The 24,263-nt window shown below is 38.6% G+C and overlaps 1 protein-coding gene across 3 annotated transcripts in view; it reads left to right on the top strand.

Annotated features, from left to right (window-relative positions):
• Window positions 1-24,263, top strand: part of nos1.L (nitric oxide synthase 1 L homeolog) — a 73,881-nt gene that overhangs the window by 4,935 nt on the left and 44,683 nt on the right. The gene's annotated exons all lie outside the window — the stretch shown is intronic.

Raw genomic sequence — 24,263 nt, 5'->3', positions numbered from 1 at the left:
AATCTATATCATTTACTTTATGCTTCTCACATGTCCTTTATTTATTATAGACCATGGTATTCGGAAAGTACATTGGAACCTCAATTTTATATCCTCTGATTTTAAGTTTTCACTCATTTTACATTGTTGATTTGTGGTCCCACCTATATATTATGCATAATACATTCCCTGATTTTACATTTTCCTGGATTTTACACCATTTTTTTTCTGGTCCTCTGAAAAACGTGTATATGTATTATCTAGGAGCATGCACATATGGCTACTAGTCAGTTCTGTTATTTATACAGAGTAGAGCATTTACTCCTTAGTGTGATTTGATTCCATTTTATTTAGAGAGCTTGGTTGATCAGTCAATGCCATTAGAGTTTGCCAAGTAAAAACATACTGTAATATGAACAATCTGGTATTACTAGATTTGGCACAGATATATATTCTGTCTTGAACTGCATCATAAATAATGAGGAAGGTTTCTAGTTCTATTTGATCTTGATATGTTTTGGGAGCCTGGAAAAATAAACTGCTTAGATGCAGAAACACATAACTATACACTATACACATAGCTAGATGATAAACAGCCGTTCTTCCCATACATCTAGCATATAGGTCACTTCGCTGGTCTCCAAAGCCATTATATGGAATCTATTCACTTTATCAAATTGCTGAGGAGATGTGTTTTACCTTGGAAATCTTGCTTGTGGTTTAATACTTGATAAATGTGTCATTTAGTGCCTTGTATGATACTGCTACCATAAGTATTATTAAGGTTACAAGTATTGATAATGCCTACATTAGAGGTAAACATTTCCTTACAAAAATGCAATTCTTTGATTGTTAACCCCTTTAAACAACTGATAAAGTCACTATAAAGTGGATTTCTTTTAACTAGGCTTTAGCTGCACCACAGCCAGACAAGGTGAGCTAAAGAGGAATCCACACATTTAATTATGAAACGTTCAGCTTTCCTGCACAGGGTTTTCAGATAGAGACCTTGAACTTAAGGTTACAAGTGGTTCCATGTTCCCATAGCAATGTCTGTTAAATGAAGGGAATTCACACCATGGTATTACTTACTGAGAGAATTATTCCCACTTTTCATTAGAGATGAATCATTAGTTAATCTGCTAATGCCGCTAATGTCTTGTTTTCCACAAGCCTTGAGTTGTTACAGAGCAAAACCTCAAATGCTGATAGATCTGCATAAAGCAGGATGCTTGTTTCCTTGATCAATCCAGTGCAGATTATCAGTTGTCTCCACATATCTTTGTAGCCGCCTGCCTTTAAAGTCCTCTGAATCCCAAAATAGGACTAAACAACAGCCTAAGGACAAACCTGTTGAATTGTTTGAAGGATCTCTGCGAAGATCATAGCACTGATCAAATGACACTTGATATACAAAAACAATCATGACCTGTTTACAACTGAACTTCTTTGATTGGATTAGATTAGCTCATATTGGTCAGATGATATTTAACACATAAACATCAGAGTTTATAAACAAGTTAACCCATACTCCAGTCCTGTAACTTTCTCTTGGTTGTTTTTAGGTAATCCATGACACATTTTATTGCCTTTTGTATTTCCTTGAGTCCTTTTTGCTTTGTTTAAGACAGCAGCAGATACATTATGTGCAGATATCTGTGTGCTGAAATTCTGAATAGTTGCCAATTGTCTGCAAGTTATTTCTTGCTCCTTCAGCTTCACCTTGGAACATTTAGCAATAGTGTATAATGTATCCGTAAACCTCTAAATGACTAGTTTACATAGTTACAAATACAAACTGGTTTTGTGGCACACAATGTTATTTCTTTCTTGTTAGCAAGAATACAATTAGTAACATGAGTCATAAGATTATTGTAAACAAGTGGTAAATTGCTACAGAATTACAAAATAATTTTTAATCTCTGACTGATCACAGTGTTACAAGAACAGGTATTATAAAATGATGTTACATTAATATACTGGAAATGAAACTGCAATTCAGCGGCTAAATACAATTTAGGTTGGTTGGTTTAAATGCAATGCTAAACCAATTGGTATAGGATATTTACATCTTTAATAATTGCATAGGAGATGAGATTGATAAAAGGCCTTATGCTTATATAAAGCATACTAGCCATCTCCAATATGCCCCATTGGTTAAAAAAAAGGCTTTTGATTACTATTCTTACATTGAAATCATGAATGAGATCTCCTGTCAAAGATTCAAATACATTCCCCACTACAGATGTCAAACAAACGGGTCTGTAATCTCAAGAGTGAGACAGCAAAACATTTATTGAATACTGGAGTTGTATCCGCTTTTCTCCAGTCCATTGGTACCAGAACAGTCTGACAACATTCCCTTACCTGTTTCTCCATTAATGAGCTTGAATATTGGTAGCTATAGTATATCAAAAGGCCTATGGCATCATTTGTATTTAATACGGTGAAGTTAGCTTAATAGAAGGTAAATGCTACTATTCTAAACAGCAGTGTTTAATTTGATATTTGTGCGTTAAGTGGCGACACAGTGTAGCAGCCATAACTTTAAAAAAAGTCATAAATATAATGAATTCAATGTATAACACTTATATACAATATATACAATGAATACAGGACTGCGTATAGCTGAATATTTGCCCTTGAACCTCTTTAAAATGTCTCATTGTATCGGCATATCTTCTTTGGTTGGTTCAAATAAATTTCCTACTACAAACGTCAAACTAACGGGTCTGTAATCTCAAGGGTGAGACAGTAAAACATGTATTGAATACTGGCATTATACCAGATTTTCTCCAGTCCATTGGTACCCACTGACAACCCATCCCTACCTGTTTTATCTATTAATCAGCTTAAATGTTTGTAGCCATGTCAAAAGGCCTATTCCATCATTTGTATTTAATACAGTTGAGTCGTTTAGTAGGTATTTCTCTACTGTTACTAGTTTATTTTTTTCAGTTTTCAGTATTGATTTCAAAAATGTTCTCTTTCTACGCTGAACTTCTGTCTGTAAAACGTAACATGCTCATAGAAATGTAGCTTTTCTTTCATTGAATCATTATAGCTTGTAGGGTCAGTTTAAGGCAGTGATTCCTGCATTTGCTTGTGGAAATAGCAAAGTGCCTTTGCCCAGCTGTCCCTAGGAGAGCAGTCTGATTAAATGAACTGAGATGCTGCTTGACTCAAAAATGCTCATGAGACTATCAGGCTCATTAAATATGCCTGAAGAATGTACACACTGTGTAATAAGCACAGCACACATAGCACTGGTGCCTTGTTCCAAAATACACCTGTCAGGTGGAAGGGAGTATTGTTTTTAAAGGGGATGTTCACCTTTAAATTTACTTTTGGTATGACGTAGGGAGTGAAATTCTGAGCGAATTTGCAGTTGGTCTTCATTTTGTATTATTTGTGGTTTTTGAGTTATTTAACTTTATATTTAGCAGCTCTCCAGTTTGAAATTTCAATTCTCCCATTGCTAGGGTCCAAATTACCATAGCAACCATGCATTGATTTGAATGAGAATATAAATAGGTATGATTGATAAAAAGTAGCAAAAACAATACATTTATACTTTTACAGAGCATATGTTTTTAGATGGGGTCAGTGACCCCCATTTGAAAGCTGGAAAAAGTCAGAAGAAAAACTGAAGTCCAAATGGAAACTTGCTAAGAATTAGCCATTCTATAACATATTAAAAGTTAACTTAAAAACGAACCACACCTTTAACACCTGGCCTAAGAAGGAGTAAAGACTTCTGATGATCCTTCCTTTGCGCATCATGAATGACATTCTTGCCAAAAGGATGTCTATATCCTTCTCATCCTTTATGCAGTTCTGCATAGATATACAAATCCAACTCTTTGTGCTCCATTCTGGGAGTGCAAAAGGACCAGCAAGTTTAATAGAGCAAAATACAGCTGGTGCATTGAGGGCAATAAAGTATGGCACTTTGCACCTTGTCCTCTCTGCTAAATCTTGTGACAAGCCTTCATATCCTTAGCTTGAAATAACATATACAGAATAGGCAGTACCACTGCATGGTCAGTACAGAGATTTGGTTACTTCAATCTGTATCAAACAGTAGTAACAGTTCCATAAATATATTCACATGATTAAAATATTCTTTTAACAGTTGGATTTACAGCACACTTATGAACATTTAACCAAGAGTGGAAGTACATTAGAATCAAGCAACAGCTGGAGAGCCACAAGTTGGCGTTTTCTATCAAAATAAATGCCCAAAATATAATCTGGTACTTAAATAACCAACTGAAAACAGTTTCATTACATATCGAGTGCTCTAAACCTGTTATTTTTAAATGGTTTTTAACCTCCTTTTTTATAAGGCATTTCACATTCCTATTATATACCTGTTCTATTGCTGCTGCTCAGTTTGCACACACATTACACTGATATATGTGGAGTACACATGCCATAAAATATTTGTCATTGGTTTATAGCTATTACCTTTCCAGAGGAGATTACCCACAATTCCTCACAGTGCCGTTTCCCTGGATTTCATAATGAGCAAAGACATGTTTTTCTATATGGAGTGTGCAGGAGGAACAAGAAATTGGTAGAAGCAGTTTTAAAATACAGTAAGAACTCTGTTGCTGTTTATAGGTTGACTTTGAAAAGTCACAGCACTTGTGATTTCATTCTTTCTTGTGTGTTAGACTTGCAGGCTGGAGCTTTGCAAGAGGGAGCATACTTGAATGAGCCTGTAGCACAGTTCTTGGGTATAGCCAGCCACAAGCTGAACCTAGGCAGTATTACAGAAAAGCCCATCACATCTTGCCTTGAACTCAGCTGATATACTCTGCTTCCATTTACTAACCTCCCCAAATATGACAAATATGTGTTTTAAAGAAAATTGCAGCTTGTTGCTGTAGGGCCAGTCTATCTCAAATGTTATAGGTTCTGTAAGCAAATAAGACCCCTATAACCCCACTTTTAAATGTTTGTCACTTTACAACGGATGTAAGGTTGGTTCCTGTTATATTCCGAATAAGGAAGAAGTAGTGAGAAGCAGCTAACTCGTACTCGAGATAAGGCTGCACACATTTCAGGATCTGATTATTAAACCCACATGCATCATTCACTTCCCAAAGAAATTGACACATTTTGGATTGATGACGAGGAACCTGTACGGTCCTTATGGATAGAAATATGGAGCAGTTTTCAGCAGTGCAAGAAATGTTAATGATAGGGTTCTGATGTGAGTCAGCAAGAGCGTACATAAATTCCCTCATTAAAATAAATAGAAAACGCAGCTAGGTGAAATTCTCATTCTACTGAAGCATATGCTAACAGCTACCATTTGCTCTTTTAAGCATGTTGTTTGCCAGTGTAACATAACATCATATGTCATATATTTAGGTACTTTAATTCTTCCTTCCAATGACAGCACTTTCAGTGCCAGTGGCCACCATAAAACCCTGAATAACACATCCATCAACCAATTTTGACAGTTGACAAGGTGTTTTCATGAAATACTTCATTGAATTCTTCATATGTGTCTTATTTGGTTCTGCCTGAAAGCTTTGATTTTCATGTCATAAATGCTTGCATAATTCAGACAGCGGGAATCATGGGAAAGGATACTTTCTGACAACTGTCCCTTGCAGCTCCTCATTTGTTGGAAATAACCCCAGTAGTAGCACAGCTTTTGTGTAAGTCATTTGGAATGAGATATGGGTTATCTGCTAATATGACCAACACAGGTCTACCAGAGATGTTTTTTTTCTTCCTGTGATGCTGACATGTCCCAGATTTTGAAAGAGAGGTTTTATTATTACTTCATACTCGGGGCTGTTTCTCACCAGTATCCTACTCCATCTCTCTGGTTTTTTGAAAAGCTACTTCAGACACAATATTATCTTTTAGCATAGAAGAAGCATTTAAATGGTACTGCACTGAGATTAACTGTTCCTTGCATTGTTCACAGTATAGATTCAGAAACTCCTGCATTGTTCACCTGTTCTCACCTCAAACAGATTTTAGGTGTAGACCTGCAACCTGGAGGTGAGACTGGTGGGTGTTTGTTAGCATTTGGAAATAGTTATTATGGGGTCCCTCAGGTGATTTATAGCATTTGGAAATAGTTATTATGGGGTCCCTCAGGTGATTTATTATGTTCTGGGGGTGCTGTGCTATCCACAGGGGAGGAGGAGGCATATGGATTAAGGGTATGTCTTAATATGACAAATAAATCATATACGAGTGACGGGTGATATCCCTGCAGTGAACACCAACCACTTGGATCTTTGGTGTGCTACCACCATTAATGTGGATATGGTTGAAAAAAAGTTCTTATGGTAACATGGGTGTGGTTTAAAGTGGGTGTGATTAAAAACAGAGAGTGGTCAACACTGGCTTCCATTATCGGCCCAGTCCTTGGTACTAGGGATGTAGCGAACGTCGGAAAAAAAGTTCGCGAACATATTCGCGAACTTGCGCAAAAATGCGAGCGGTTCGCGAACGGTTCGCGAACCCCATAGACTTCAATGGGAAGGCGAACTTTAACATCTAGAAAAGACATTTCTGGCCAGAAAAATGATTTTAAAGTTGTTTAAAGGGTGCAACGACCTGGACAGTGGCATGCCAGAGGGGGATCAAGGGCAAAAATGTATCTGAAAAATCTGCCTGTGTGTGCTTGGAAGAGATAGTGTAGGGGGAGAGCTGTTAGTGATTTCAGGGACAGATGATAGTAAGCTTGCTGGCTAGTAATCTGCTTGATACTGCTCTGTATTGGAGGGACAGAAGTCTGCAGGGATTTGAGGGACATTTTAGCTTAGGTAGCTTTGCTGGCTAGTAATCTACTGTTCTCTTTAAACAACTGCCATACGTTGACCTTGTAGGCATTGTTTGCCCAGTTTTTTTGGACGCAGCCACTGAAGCACAGTTGCCAGAAAAAATATGCCATATAAATGCTGAAAATAGTAATTTTTCGCCATACGTTGACCTTGTAGACATTGTTTGCCCAGTTTTTTTGGACGCAGCCACTGAAGCACAGTTGCCAGAAAAATTATGCCATATAAATGCTGAAAATATAAATTTTTTTGGTTGCAGCCACTGAAGCACAGAGGCCAGAAAAATTATGCCATATAAATGCAGAAAATATGCATTTTTTTGGTCGCAGCCACTGAAGCACAGTTGCCAGAAAAATTATGCCATATAAATGCTGAAAATATACATTTTTTTGGTTGCAGCCACTGAAGCACAGAGGCCAGAAAAATTATGCCATATAAATGCAGAAAATATGCATTTTTTTGGTCGCAGCCACTGAAGCACAGTTGCCAGAAAAAATATGCCATATAAATGCTGAAAATAGTCATTTTTTGCCATATACGTTGAGTCAACGTATGGCAAAAAATTACTATTTTCAGCATTTATATGGCATATTTTTTCTGGCCTCTGTGCTTCAGTGGCTGCGGCCAAAAAAACTGGGCAAACAATGCCTACAAGGTCAACGTATACACTACTACAGCGGTGGATACGGATTACGTAAAATATATTATGGCTGCTTGAAAAAAGTCACTCCGGTGTTTTTTCTGGAGACGGTAATATTATGGATATTTAGACAGAATGTGAACAAGGTCACACAGCTAGATGGCGGGTTGAAGAAAACAGTGTGCAAATAATGCCTACAAGGTCAACGTATACACTACTACAGCGGTGGATACGGATTACGTAAAATATATTATGGCTGCTTGAAAAAAGTCACTCCGGTGTTTTTTCTGGAGACGGTAATATTATGGATATTTAGACAGAATGTGAACAAGGTCACACAGCTAGATGGCGGGTTGAAGAAAACAGTGTGCAAATAATGCCTACAGGGCAAATAATGCCTAAAAGGTCAACTTATACACTACTACAGCGGTAGTAAAATAAAAAAAGTAAAATAAAAAAAAATGAATATTAAAAAAAAAAAATTAAAGTTGGTGCTGCTGAACTACTAGGAGCAGCAGATTAGCACACCAGTCCCACTCCCCAACACTGCTAGACTAATAGCACTGGGCTCTTATAGTAGTAGTAGTAGAGATGTCGCGAACTGTTCGCCGGCGAACTTGTTCGCGCGAACATCGGGTGTTCGCGCTCGCCGGAAGTTCGCGAACGTCGCGCGACGTTCGCCATTTTGGGTTCGCCATTGTTGGCGCTTTTTTTTGCCCTCTCACCCCAGACCAGCAGGTACATGGCAGCCAATCAGGAAGCTCTCCCCTGGACCACTCCCCTTCCCTATAAAAACCGAAGCCCTGCAGCGTTTTTTCACTCTGCCTGTGTGTGCTGAAGAGATAGTGTAGGGAGAGAGCTGCTGCCTGTTAGTGATTTCAGGGACAGTTGAAAGTTTGCTGGCTAGTAATCGTTTTGATACTGCTCTGTTATTGGAGGGACAGAAGTCTGCAGGGGTTTGAGGGACATTTAAGCTTAGGTAGCTTTGCTGGCTAGTAATCTACCTTCTACTGCAGTGCTCTGTATGTAGCTGCAGTGGGCAGCTGTCCTGCTTCTGATCTCATCTGCTGACTGCTGCAATAACAGTAGTCCTTGTAAGGACTGCTTTTATTTATTTTTTTGTTGTTTTACTACTACTACTACTACTACTACTATAAGAGCCCAGTGCTATTAGTCTAGCAGTGTTGGGGAGTGGGACTGGTGTGCTAATCTGCTGCTCCTAGTAGTTCAGCAGCACCAACTTTAATTTTTTTTTTTAATATTCATTTTTTTTTATTTTACTTTTTTTTATTTTACTACCGCTGTAGTAGTGTATAAGTTGACCTTTTAGGCATTATTTGCCCTGTAGGCATTATTTGCACACTGTTTTCTTCAACCCGCCATCGAGCTGTGTGACCTTGTTCACATTCTGTCTAAATATCCATAATATTACCGTCTCCAGAAAAAACACCGGAGTCACTTTTTTCAAGCAGCCATAATATATTTTACGTAATCCGTATCCACCGCTGTAGTAGTGTATACGTTGGCCTTGTAGGCATTATTTGCACACTGTTTTCTTCAACCCGCCATCGAGCTGTGTGACCTTGTTCCCATTCTGTCTAAATATCCATAATATTACCGTCTCCAGAAAAAACACCGGAGTCACTTTTTTCAAGCAGCATTCATATATTTTACGTAATCCGTATCCACCGCTGTAGTAGTGTATACGTTGGCCTTGTAGGCATTGTTTGCCCAGTTTTTTTGGCCGCAGCCACTGAAGCACAGAGGCCAGAAAAAATATGCCATATAAATGCTGAAAATAGTAATTTTTTGCCATACGTTGACTCAACGTATATGGCAAAAAATGACTATTTTCAGCATTTATATGGCATATTTTTTCTGGCAACTGTGCTTCAGTGGCTGCGACCAAAAAAATGCATATTTTCTGCATTTATATGGCATAATTTTTCTGGCCTCTGTGCTTCAGTGGCTGCAACCAAAAAAATTTATATTTTCAGCATTTATATGGCATAATTTTTCTGGCAACTGTGCTTCAGTGGCTGCGACCAAAAAAATGCATATTTTCTGCATTTATATGGCATAATTTTTCTGGCCTCTGTGCTTCAGTGGCTGCAACCAAAAAAATTTATATTTTCAGCATTTATATGGCATAATTTTTCTGGCAACTGTGCTTCAGTGGCTGCGTCCAAAAAAACTGGGCAAACAATGTCTACAAGGTCAACGTATGGCGAAAAATTACTATTTTCAGCATTTATATGGCATATTTTTTCTGGCAACTGTGCTTCAGTGGCTGCGTCCAAAAAAACTGGGCAAACAATGCCTACAAGGTCAACGTATGGCAGTTGTTTAAAGAGAACAGTAGATTACTAGCCAGCAAAGCTACCTAAGCTAAAATGTCCCTCAAATCCCTGCAGACTTCTGTCCCTCCAATACAGAGCAGTATCAAGCAGATTACTAGCCAGCAAGCTTACTATCATCTGTCCCTGAAATCACTAACAGCTCTCCCCCTACACTATCTCTTCCAAGCACACACAGGCAGATTTTTCAGATACATTTTTGCCCTTGATCCCCCTCTGGCATGCCACTGTCCAGGTCGTTGCACCCTTTAAACAACTTTAAAATCATTTTTCTGGCCAGAAATGTCTTTTCTAGATGTTAAAGTTCGCCTTCCCATTGAAGTCTATGGGGTTCGCGAACCGTTCGCGAACCGCTCGCATTTTTGCGCAAGTTCGCGAATATGTTCGCGAACTTTTTTTCCGACGTTCGCTACATCCCTAAGTAGTAGTAGTAGTAGTAAAACAACAAAAAAATAAATAAAAGCAGTCCTTACAAGGACTACTGTTATTGCAGCAGTCAGCAGATGAGATCAGAAGCAGGACAGCTGCCCACTGCAGCTACATACAGAGCACTGCAGTAGAAGGTAGATTACTAGCCAGCAAAGCTACCTAAGCTTAAATGTCCCTCAAACCCCTGCAGACTTCTGTCCCTCCAATAACAGAGCAGTATCAAAACGATTACTAGCCAGCAAACTTTCAACTGTCCCTGAAATCACTAACAGGCAGCAGCTCTCTCCCTACACTATCTCTTCAGCACACACAGGCAGAGTGAAAAAACGCTGCAGGGCTTCGGTTTTTATAGGGAAGGGGAGTGGTCCAGGGGAGAGCTTCCTGATTGGCTGCCATGTACCTGCTGGTCTGGGGTGAGAGGGCAAAAAAAAGCGCCAACAATGGCGAACCCAAAATGGCGAACGTCGCGCGACGTTCGCGAACTTCCGGCGAGCGCGAACACCCGATGTTCGCGCGAACAAGTTCGCCGGCGAACAGTTCGCGACATCTCTACTTGGTACCACAGAAGTTGGACCGCACTGATGGGAGTCATAGCACCCAACAGTAAAAAGCATAATGTAATGTGTGTAGCACTGGATTTCCTTCTCTTGCACCTGTTGCAATACTCTGGCATATTTATCTATAACAGACATATCTCTGTTTGTCTGTTTGTTATGCTTTAATTGCTTTCCTTATGCAGATCATAACACAGATTTCTGTCAAGGACTTTAATGCTAGTACAGGTATGGGACCTGTTATCCAGAATGTTTAGGACCTGGCGTTTTACAGATTTGTCTTTCCGTAATTTGGGTCACCATACAGTGTCTACAATAAAATTATTTAAACAGTTAATAAACCCAAGAAGATTGTTTTACCTCCAGTAAGGATTTATTATATCTTAGTTGGGATCGAGTACAAGCAAATGTTTTATTATTACAGAGAAAAAGAGAAATCATTTTTTTTAAATTGTAACTATATAATTTGCAGTTTTCTGGATAACTGGTGACTGGATCATGGATCCTATACCTGTATTGTAGTTTCCAGTATGCTAATTTCTCTATACTGAGACAAGTATTGTCTGGCAACATGCAGCAAAATCAAAGGTCTCGGCAGGCAAGGGGTTAACACTTTTGCCACTGGGTGACTTTGATCTTGCCATGCCATGTGTTCCAAAACAGTGCAGCACAGATCAAAGGCGAAACCGGAAATGTAATGTCTACGGCACTGACAGTCAGGTATTGACAGACCTTACTACTTTCTGGCAGGTAAGTGGTTAAAAAATAAGCAAGGTTATAATAAGGAAAAACATAAGTATAACATGTTCATTTCACTATACATTTTAAGACTTTCATTTGCACACAGCAAAGGAGGAATGCCATTTATCTCTTATTGAGGCACTTCAGGGTTTAATTGCTAACAAGTGTTTGTTTCACTGCTTTTTCCTATTAGATGTATTCGATTTTCATATTAGATGTATTAGATGTGTTTTGGATGTATGTTCAGACACGTTGGCTTGTTGCTAGTTACTGTGCAAGTTACTCACCCTCCTGACCACAAACCTCATTATGGACATATTTACAATAACTCTTACTACATTTACGTAACTCTGGTAAAGGTCAATCAGCAGTAGATATGATGATCACACTTATAAAATAGCAAAACTGTGATCTTATTCCAACACTCCTTATACATACTGGAATGAGATGTATATAAAAGAAAGGGATCTATGGTTAGCTGGGCTGCCTCAGAGGTTCAATACTGCCCAGATAATTCTCTCCATGTAGGGCTTCTTTATTCTCACCGCAGTTTGTGCAGTTGGCCTCCATATTCTCCCACAAAGACATATTGGGTTATTAAGTGTCTCCTATATACAAACCTATTGCGTATTTGTGATAGGGAAATTCAATTATGCTTCTCTGGGATAGGGTCTAATGCAAATAATGAAACTCTGCATGTACGTTGCATATCACATGGAGTTAGCGTTCATCTCTGAAGAGTTGGAAAACTGCCTGGATCCTAATTCAGTAGTGAGTCAGTATTTTAGTTCTCTGTATTTCTGCATATACTGTATGTTAACCTGTAAGAGGATGCTAGACTTCCCAGCATGAATTACACAGTGTGTTTTACTATGAAGCATTGTTGGCATTTTGCTTTGTTCTGCTCCTTCTAATTGCAATATATTGACTTTGCTTTAAAGCGGTGGTTCACCTTTAAGTTAACTTTTAGTATGCTATAGATTGGCCAATTCTTATTTACTTTTCATTTGTTCTTCATTATTTATTTATTTTATAGTTTTTTAATTATCTTTTTCTGACTCTTTCTAGCTTTCAAATTGGGGTCAATGACCTCATCTAAAAACAAATATCATGTAAGGTTACAAAAGTATAGTTATTACTACTTTTCTATTCAGGGCCTCTCCTATTCACGTTCCAGTCTCTTATTAAAATCTGTGCCTGGTTGCTAGGGTATTTTGGACCCTAGCAACCAGAATGCTAAAATTGCAAACTGGTGAGCCAGTGAATAAAAAGCTTAATAACTCAAAAACCACATACAATAAAAAATGAAAACCAGTTGCAAATTGTCTCAGAATATCACTCTCTAGATCAGTGATCCCCAACCAGTGGCTTGGAAGCAACATGTTATTCACCAGCCCCTTGGATGTTGCTCTTTGTTGCCCTTAAAGCAGGTGCTTATTTTTGAATTTCTGGCTTGGAAGCAAGTTTTGGTTGTATAAAAACCAGTTGTACTGCCACACAGAGCCTCCTGTTAGATGTTACTTCACATAGGGACTACCTAATAGCCAATCACAGCACTTATTTGGCACCGCCAGGAACATTTTTCATGCATGAAAAGGGGTGGTTCACCTTCAAACAACTATGACTTTTTCCAATGACTTTCTATTTTCTATGCGTGACCTTTTTTCTAATATTGAAGTGTATAAAGTGTCTTTTTTCACCTTCTGAAGCAGCCCTGGGAGGGGGGGTCGCCGACCCCGTAAACTGTTCTAAATGGAGACATTTAGTTGATACATTTCTTATTTTTGTCCCTGCTGAGCAGAATCTCTGGGTTTCATTACAGGCAGCTGTTAGAATTGATACAATAGTTGCTAATACTTTAGAGATACTGCTGAGAAATGTATCAACTAAATGTTGCAAAATTGTAACAGTTTACAATTGAATTACTGAGCTGCCAGACTCAAACACCAGAGACAGGGACATTCAACTTTAAACTTAGATTTTGGAAAAACAGTAAAAAATAAATAATGGAAAGTAATTGGAAAAAGTCTTTATTTCTGGGGAACAATCTAAAAACAACTGAATTGGAAAAAGTGTTTGAAAGGTGAACAACCCCTTTAAATGGATTATTACAGGATTGTTCCCCTTTTCTCTATCGTAAATATAGTCGAGAGGGGAAGGGTTTTCAAACAGGTGCTATAGTTATTTTTAGTTATTTATTAGTTATTTTGGCCAACACACCTCCACCGGTTGGCCAAATAGCCTACTTACAAACCACTGGTATGGTGTATCGCATGTATTGAATCCTCACACAGATCCCCTCAAAATGCACAATTTCTTCAAGCTCCAAAACAGAAATAAAATCCAAAATAGTGTAAAACTATTTTATTAATAAAATTCTTTAAAAATAATTGCACTCACATTTTTTTTGGGGCAATCCTTTTTTTTCTTGGGGCACGACTGTTGGATGAAGACGCAACATGCAGCATTTGCATCCAACAGTCGTTTTGTGTCGGATGCATGCATCAACAACGTCCGACATTCCTATTACTTACCTTAGATTCAGCACATCAGACGTGACGCCTGTGATTCATCTCAGCACTTCGGAACGGATGCTATCGCAGGTAAAATCGCTTGTGTAGTTCTGCGCTTAAACTTCAGCTTCCTTCAACTGCTGGGGGTTTAGTTCATTTACAACTAGAAGTCTGCTGGTTGGATACTCTTTAGGGCTCTTACTGACGAGAGTTTTTACCTGCGCTCCCCTGCGTTCTGTTTTTCTGCGTTCAGCCGCAGGGGAGCGCAGGAATAGATGCATTCGATTTTTTCCAATGGGGCTGTACTCACACAGGCGCGTGTAGGCGCCAAACGCAGGTTGAGACGCAACATGCTGCATTTTTCCTGCGTTCGGAGCCTACACGCGCCTGTGTGAGTACAGCCCCATTGGAAAAAATCGAATGCATCTATCCTGCGCTCCCCTGCGACTGAACGCAGAAAAATGGAACGCAGGGGAGTGCAGGAAAAAAAGCTCGTCAGTAAGAGCCCTTACTAAGAGATTGCACTGGGCGGCACCCCATATGATTGTACATACTACACTATATTATTTTCTAATTTCTGTTGCCACAGGCGCTGATCTTTTTTTTATTTTTGGAGATTTTTTTGAGAGATTGAGAGACTGTGAAGAGATCAGCAAGAAACAAAGCCTGAAGGACTAGCATTTTCAACCAATTGTTATTTGTAATTTTATTGTCTACCCTTATAAAAGTTGAGGGATAGTTGCTGGGGAATTTGGAGCAAATTTAGTATTGTTTTGTTGTACTTATCTCACATTTATTCAGATCTGTTAGATGTTTGTGCAGGCACATGAATTAATGGTAATTTGGTATCAGAAATACAGTTCATTTGCATTGCCTTGCTACTTTATTATTACATATTGCAAAAACAAACGGCACATATGCCATATCATTTTTCATCACATCCATTGTTATGAAGGAGATGCGCTATCTTGTTATATAGAATTTTCATCTCCTTTTCTTCAAGTGAAAAGACAAACGTTTAAGGGGAGCAAAAATAAATAGCGCAGAAGCGCATTATAAACTCATAGAAAGGAATGAGCCCGATAAAAATAACATTGCCTTTGTTTGAAAGTTGATATACAGAAAGCTGCTTCTTTACATCATATAAATAGAAAACAGAGATGTTGCACGCTGGAATTGTTAGAGAAGATCTGCCATTAACCGATTGTAGAATGTTGCACATGCAGACTGGAATATTTTATAGGTTGCACATGCAGGATGGGGTGTATGAAAGATTGCATTTAATTGCCACTCTCCATGGTCCACTAAGTGTTGCAATTCATGTCATTATAATGGCAGTAGTAGAAAAGAAAAGGACTTAAGGTGGCCATAGATGTAACAATTACGATCCTTCTTGGAAAAGATCTTTCCAAGAAAGATTCTTCGTTTCAATACACACGTGTAGAGCTGAATCATCAGATAAACAGGTAGATATATGGGAAGAAACAATAGAATTCTACCTGTATCTGAAGATTCAGCACTAACAATGGCCGATGTTTGGGTGCCTTCAAAGGCACCCAATCAAAATTTTCCGTCCAGCCCGATCGACGAGCCGACCGATATCCATGTCTTCTGCCGATATCGGTCGGCTCTTTTTTCATCATACACGCAACGAATATCGGACGAAAATTCGTTTTGTACGATATTATCTGTGCGTCTATGGCCACCTTTACTGTGGAACCTGTCTCACACTTACTCATATACACTTGTGTAAGTATTGAGGCCTGGGCTGACATTGTATCACTGTGATGGGATGAATGTCCCTTTTGTATGTTATCTCTTTGGGACAAGGTCCCAACACAAGGGGCCCAAGAACTAATTTGCCTAAAAGCCACAATCACCATGGACCTGTTTCTAGTAGATTGCATTGGGGTGTGCAGCTATTGTAAAGCATTGTTATGTAACTGGAGACAGTCAGGCCTAGAACCAACCCATAGCCAATCAGTGCAAGAGCCAATAGCCGAACCCATTCTGTTAGGGACACTGGGGGTCATTTATCAACACTGGGCAAATTTGCCCATGGGATGTAACACATGGCAACCAATCAAATTGTTGCATTCATTGTTCTACCTGCAGCTGGCTAAAGAAAGCCACTCACTGATTGGTTGCTATAGGTTACTGCCCATGGGCAAATTTGCCCGGTGTTGATAAATGAGCCCCACTAAGTACAAACATATGCTACAGTTATACACCCATTGCAAACATAGCCACAGTTTTACATGTACAAGTGAAGACCTATATCAGATAACCCAAAGACTGGAAATTCATCACACCAGTTTTAATGTGCAGTTCATTCTCTGTTATGGTACCAGGCTGATTTCAGGTTCAAACTATTTTTTTTTCCTTTTCCTGTAAACATGGCCGCCAATCAGAAGGTAGCATTTACTGGTCTGCTGTTTGAAAGCAAAGATCTGATTGTTTCCTATGCAGTTTAAGACCCTTGCACTAGTTTCCATTGTTCCTGTGGGGCTAGCTTTGCTGTTGATAGAAATCTTTTAAGACAGATTCCTATGCACAGCACCCCTTAGTTCCAGGTGAGTAGAAGCACTGCTAGATGGAGAACTTGTTGTTCTGGCATAAAAGTTTGACACATCATCACAAATATGTGAAAAAGTGTGATCTTTAAGTTATTAAGCTAAAGTCAGTGCAGGACTTTGCAAAAGCTAAATATTAACTTGGTTGGTTTCCAAGCAAAGTTAAGCTTAGGATCTCCCTAATATGGCCTCTTTGATACCATCATAGTTTTATCTCTAGTCAGTGTGTGTTCCACACAGTTTGCAAAATAGCTTGTGTTTAAGTCTGTTTCCATTAGTCTTGGTGATGTAATAAAAGGTACAATGTTTACACCAGGTCAACCAATCAAAAGTTTGGTTTCAAAGAATATCAGAAGGTAGATTCTACCTGCTGATTGGTTGATGTAGGTAACTAAACCTGGTGCAAACATTCCAGATTTTATTACATTTCATGGGGCTCACTGATCACCAATGGCAAATGTACACATGGGTAGTAACCCATGAGAACCAATCAAGTTTTTCCTTTCGTTGCTGCACCTGCACTTGGCTGAAAAATTCTAATAACCAGTTGTTTGGCATGAGTTACTGCCCAGTGCAAGTTTGCCCCTTGTTTTTGGATTTCTGTGGCCCATATTGTTCTGAAAGTATTGGTCTTTTTATCTCTAGTGTGGATTACCCTGGTCTTGGGCATATATATATTTATCTCTTTACATGGCAGGCATATAAAGGCACAGGACTGATATTCAAACCTATAATATGCTGAGCCATGTTACATTAAATGATCTATAAAAACTGTAAGCGACTGGTCTAATAGGCCATTTTCAGGAAAAGCTGGTTGAGGTTTTATCAGGGACAGCAACCCTTCATGCTGTAAACTCTCCCATGTGAATAAATATATTAGAATACAGATTTAAAGCTCCCTTGATCCTTTCAACAAATCATATCAATAATTTAATGGTAAAGGGCATCACATAGAAATGACCCGTGCATCCAGCCTGCCATAGATTCAACACACAGAAGGTTAAAAATAGGCAAACAAATTAAAATTGCATGTAATGTTAACATGCTTCAAACATACTGTTTTAATAATACATCTGTACAACGGCCAAACCTGAGAATAAACAAGTATTTCCTAGGGGCTGAGCCATTAAGGCATTTTTATCTGTTGCCTAAGTAAGACAATAATTTTATTTCATCATCATGTTTTCCTTTTCATAACACAAGAGGGATTTGACTCTTTAAAACAATCAAACTTTCAAACCAATTTGTTTTACTTTGTTTGTGGAGCAAATATCCAGTTGATCTCGGGGGGAGAGCGTTTAGCAGCTGCATTGCTCTTACGCTGAACATTGAGCTCCGAGTAGAGTGTTTGTAGAAACCTGGCGCTGCCGTTTGACCATATTGGCCTAATTATAAAAAGGGAAGGGTATACCACAGGGTAATGGGCTAGGGCAGATGCTGTGGATATTGTATAGCTACTTGAAAATTGCTTTTTCACTAATAAGTTCTTATGCACCTGCTCTGTATTTAGCAATGGAAGGCGTCTGATTCCAACATGTTCTGAAGGGAAAACTACCAATATCTTCAGTTACCGTATGGCTCTCTAGCAGAGGCGGATAATCTGCAGCCTTTCCGATGCTGGGGAACTACAACTACTAGGGGGCATTCGAGCCCCTTAAAGGCCCTCTCTTTTCCATATTCCTGTCTCTTACTCAAATCAGCTTATAGTTACTAGGATCATTTGTACCCTAGCAACCAGATAGCTGTAATTGCAGACTGGAGAGCTGCTAAATAAAAAGCTAAATAACTCCAAAACCACAAATAAAAAATTAAAACCCAAAAAAATCAGATGTCTTTCTAAAAGATAACTCAAAGGTAAACAACCCCTTTAAAGGGTTCACTGCCAGAGAAGGCATGAAAATACATTTTCATAGGCAAAAATAAGTTGATTCCTATATATTTTTTTTAATAACACTTGGTTTATACAATTCCAGCATTTGCTGTTCCTATAACTATCAACTTGAACTCTCATTTACAGTTGATTGAATTGCATATGCCAGGAAGAATTCAGTGTAACTATTATAAAGGTGGGTCATGGGTGCATCGTGCTTTGACCTGTGGCTGAATGTTTATTTAATGGCCATTTCTCTCATAAATCATGAAGTGTTAACTCTTTCCAGCTTTGAAAGAAAACAAATTGAAGGAATGCTTTGTTTTGCATTGAAGTACAGGTTTACGATCTATTATCTGGAGTGCTTGGGAATTGGGGTTTTCTCCATAAGGGGTATCTCTGTAATTTATATCACCATACCTTACAGCGCATGTACATTCGCAAGTACAGTGAGTAAAGTGCAATTTTAAGCATATGTTTTACTTCATTATGGGTGATAGGCTAAAAAAGATCGAAATTTTTTTTAGGGCTCCCCTCCTTCCCCTCTACATTTCCTGACTCATGGCAACTTACCTATAGTGGGCACATGTGTAGGGCAAATGTGTAGGGCAAAATAAAATTTTTATTTGATGTTTTGAAGGTTTTCTAGGCATTTGTAGTGCTGATACGTATTCCTCCATTGAAATTTGAATTTGGCGCCGTATGCAAATTAACCTTCGCTAGAGTAACTTTGCTTCACTTAGCGAATCAACGCTAGCGCAACTTCGCAACCTTACGCTACCCCTCTGCGCAACTTCGGATTTTAGTGAATTTGCGGAGCGCTGGCAAAACTACGCCTGGCGGCGAAGTGCGGCGAAGTTGCGCCTGGCGCAACTACGAATCTTAGTGAATTTGCCCCTATACTTTTGGCGCAACTGAACAGCAATTGACACGGAGCATGTTTATATATGAATGAATAAACATTTTGGTACATACATTTTGTATATAATATGTTTCACACTCCGTCTTGTTCTAACAAACTATTCTGGAGGTTTTATAATGAATCTGAAATACAACCCTTAAAATAAGGAATTGGATAGGATTTTCTTATTAGACGCAGGAGAAAATAACATATTTGTAGATGTCTGTTGAAGTTTCAGAAATATAAAACATGTTGTCCCAAACGAGTTTCCAACTCAAATCTGGCTTCAAGCGAGTTTTCCGCCAGTGGGATAACAGTGCATCATTAATATGAAGAACATGCTCCGCATTCTCATCTCCAGCTGGTGGAAAGCTCATTCTGAGGTGCTGCTCAAACTCATTTCCACCTGAGATTGGAATATGGTCCACTATAAACCCAATGAGAAATGCAGAGGATGAAGTATTTCCATCTGCAAATAATATACAGTACAATGCAGCTCTTGAGCGAGGAACAGTAGAACGTAGGAGTTTGTAAGCTGTTGTGAGATAAAGTAATGGAGACAGATGCAAAATTAAAAAGGGGCCTCATTGTCTTTAAGTTTAAGCTTTTATTCGACAGAAACATATAAAAGAACAGAGAAGATTTTTTTAAGATAGGGATTTAAAAGCAGGGTTCCTTGGTTTTTGCTTAAAAATAAGGTTTAGGAAACCTGCCTTAAAAGCAGGATACAGCAAAAACATAGAATTTCTCAGTAAAATGTCACCAGCAACCCCCCCTCTGTAGATGTGATCCTTCAGCTATTAAATCATGCTACAATCAACATGTGATCTCTGAAGGTTTGAGATTGATTATTAACTACAGAAGCAGAATTGTTTTTCAAAAACCGTCTTGTTTCTGAGTATTACAGAAGTGTATATAGCCTGGGCATTGCTAAGTATGGTGTGTAGTTATTGTCCATTAGGCATTCACTCCAAAAAAATAATTTTTAATATATTCACTTTTAATTTATACACTCAGCCAAGCCAATGTGTTTAATCCTAGGTACCCTGATGAGATGTGAGTTACAGAATAGCACCTGCACGCCAATAATTCTGACCACATTTAATTAATTACACATTCAAATAATTCAGAGCGCATTGCTTCTGTCAGGAGTCATGCTATTTTTAATTGTTGCAGGAACAAGGTACTTGGATTTGGTCTGACACATTTTGGCCCCGGGTCTCATCCTTCATTTCTATTAATTGCTCAGCTATGGCAAGTAGTTATGTTTGATTTAGAGCCTATTTTAGAACAGAGCATAAGGATTTCTGTAGGATCTCAACATCAGAAAGAATATATTTGTAATATATTTGTAATAAAATGGCAAATTGCATTGTTTAGAAACTGGAAGGTATCTAGCTGATGTTGAATAAGTGATAACTGAAAGGTAACAGATAATAACCCCTCATTTGACCAACGATTCCTTCTGCACTTGCTAAGATCCCATCTTCTCTAAATTCATCCCTGCACAGTCCATGAATAGTTTGCTAGTATAACTTATACACTTAAATGTTTGAGGCTAAACTGATGTAAAGCTATTTTAAGTCGTTTAGCTCATGCAAGACGTTGGAGAGGTTTCACTGATTAAAAGTTGTCTTTGAGAGGCTGTTGCACAGTAACTGTTGCTATGCACATTTGACCTAAGAATGGTGATGGCTTCTTTGTTTTTTGCCCAAAGACCTGCAGATATTATTGAGCTATTTATGCAGTTGCCTTATGGGAATGAGGCTAATGAATATTTGGGCTCATCTGTTGATAGGCTGCACGGTTATAAGATGTTGGAGAGTGTTCATTGACTGGACTTGGCCTTTATGGGGTCCTTGGTGATTCCATGGTGACTGTTGCTATTAATGTATGGCCTTAGCATTGTGGCTGTTTCATTATTCTATGGTACAAGTGTATAATGATGATTGCTGATATTCATGAGCAATGGCATAACAATGGCGCACTGGACCCCCCCCCGCACAAAAAATCTGCAGATGGGCCTGGCACACACCTACCTAGCTCTCCATGCACCTACTGGCGACCTGTGTCCCCCACAACCCGCTGCCCACCAAAGTAGGTAAGATAGTAATCGGGGAGGGGGGGAATTTCTTAAAGTTGTAGGGGGGGCAGGCCTCTTGATCCAGCCCACCCCCATGGTAACTGCTTCCTCTGTAGTTATGGCACTGTTTATGAGCAACTAATGTAATGCCTAGTGTTTTATTAATAGTTGTTATTCTTGACTTCAAAATACACATTTCATAGGCTCAGATTGTAAAGTGATGCATTCTGGGACTTGAAGTTCCTCTGCTTTCCATAGAGGATGGTGCACAGGTTTTCTGGAAAGCAGAGGTAGACTTCAAGTCCCAGAAAACATCACAACAGACCAAGGTAAGGGAGGGATTGCATTACAGTATGATATTAAGGGGTGGGGGGATCTGGTTCCATTAAACACAGAAAGACAAACATTGTTTCCTTTAAATCTGTACAATCAGGTATGTCTGTGTGGAAAACATATATTTGGTAGTTCCAGCAGTATTTATGCACCTTTTCAACAAAAGCTCAACTGGTTGAGCTTGTATCAAAAATACAGTATTAATTCCTTTTACTAACTAGTAGTAGTGAACATTTGCATGATAAGCAATGACTTATTGTGGCTTAACATTGGTTTAGTTATTATTAGTAATTGATATCCCACTAGCAAGTTGAAAGTGATTAAATATCAGTGCAATTTTTGTGCAAGAAAGAGGAAGAATGTATCCTCCAAGCTGGGTCAGTGTCCTTTATTTATGTTTTGCCCAATCACTTGGTCCTTGGGAAGGCAGGGAAACATAACCATATAATGATCGGTCCAGAACTGACCAGGACTGAAAGAAAAATCTGCCCATGTCTAACGTGTACTCTGATCATCAGCTTAATTGCATATAAGATACAGAACAGAACGACCTACATTAACATTTGTTCATATGTCAGTCACACTAAACATACTGGTAAAAACCCCAGAAACTCACAACCTGAAGTTCTTTATTTTCTATCTGATCAGTGCAAATTGGCCCTTCATATGTACAGCCAAATTGTGAATCCCAGAAATGATTATCCATAACAGGTCAGCAACCTTACCTGCCTGTAGCCAGCATTAGCATGAGCTTCTAGATTTACAGTGTAGATTTAAAGTGAATGAAATTATATTATCTTTACTATCAGAATTAAATGAGAAGATGACAGCAGTGATTACGTAGGATTCCTATGCCATCACTCTGCTAGCTGGTGACCTCAAAGGTTAAGTGATCCGAGCATCTAAATGAGAGGAGTGGCATATTTTATAGGAACAAAATAAACTTAACAGTCGCTAACAGAATATGACCTCTAATACTTTACTTACTGTATTATAATTACAGCCTCATTCCTCCTTCTCTCTAGAAGGAAAAAAAAGCATCACCATAGATCTGTAAAAGCAAATTTTATTGGCACATCATTAAAAACAACACCAAACAACTAGGCCTGCTGCTTGGCGCATTTAGGCACATATGCCCTTTATCATAGCCTCCTTCCCCTTTAACTTATTAAGTAATTTCTTTCATTGGAATTAAATAAAAGCTTACGTTATTACAACTTATTGTCTGACTTTTTCATCCTAAATGTTGGCAGCATTGCCTCTACAAATTCGATGCCCTTAGGAGGAAGATTTTATCTATACAACCCTCACTTCAATCTGCAATTTGCATCTACCTCATTATACCATTAGATATATCAGAGCTGTTCTATTCTTGGAATGCTTCACACTCCATCAAGCCAAGGACCTCCAGAGCAATGTATAGGACACAGCAGAATTTACCTACACAAAATCTCCAGTAAAGAAAACTTCAAATACATTTGAAGGAGCTTGCAGCTCATTAGCTTTCCAATATTCTTAATCATATTAATAGTGTATTGTAAAGAGGAAAGCTGTAGGTTCATAACTATGCAACACAAAACATTCTGTTACATCAATTGATGGTACATGAAGCAGTTAGGACAAGCACACTAGTCTGCATACATATAAAGCAAATGCACAACTTCTGTCAATAGCCACTCTTTACTGGTTTCAGCGCCATAATACAGAAGAACCCCCTTTTACGTTTTTCAGGGGACCAGAAAAAATGCTGGAAAATCTGGGAAAATGTAAAATCAGGGAAATCAGTGTTTTTATTATTATATATTGGTGGGACCACAGAAAAACTGTGTAAAATGTGGGGATGTGAAATTGAGGTTTCACTGTATCGCTGGAGAATCAGAAGGTTGCAATTATCATTTTTATAGTTTCCGTACACTTGAGAAAGATAATAATGAGTATATGGAGAGTCCATAAGGAAAATCATTAGCAAAGGGTTTTCCAATAAGAATGACTAGCAAGACAAACAACTCCATGGCAGTACTATAATATTTACCTTATGAAAACTGAATATATGTATCAAATACAGCTGCTGAGTACTAAATAGATGTGCATAGAAAAGTAGGATTTAAAAAATGCTGTGGATATTGGCTAAAATTGTGTGTGATCTAGTGCATGCAAAGTGAGCATGCACAGCATTATGCAAACATTCTGTTGATTCTTTTCTTCTGTTGGGATTGCCCCGATGTACACTACAGGGCTTCTTCTGTCATTTATCCTTCACACGTGCGAGTTTGATGTCATATATCCAGAACAAATTAGCAAATGTGCAGTGCCTAATTTTATTTATTTAAAAAAAAGGTACTTGATAAAGCAGCTAAGATTCCAGTGTTTGGTCTTCCCTGACTTAAGTCCAGGACAGACACAAGGAAAGATATTCAGGATAAGATAGAGCAAGATAAGTATGCATATGTGTGGGAGGAGATTTAGGTGTCTGAA

This window comes from Xenopus laevis, chromosome 1L (genome assembly GCF_017654675.1).
Source record: "Xenopus laevis strain J_2021 chromosome 1L, Xenopus_laevis_v10.1, whole genome shotgun sequence".
Taxonomy (NCBI): domain Eukaryota; kingdom Metazoa; phylum Chordata; class Amphibia; order Anura; family Pipidae; genus Xenopus; species Xenopus laevis.
This window is presented reverse-complemented; position numbering and strand designations above follow the sequence as displayed.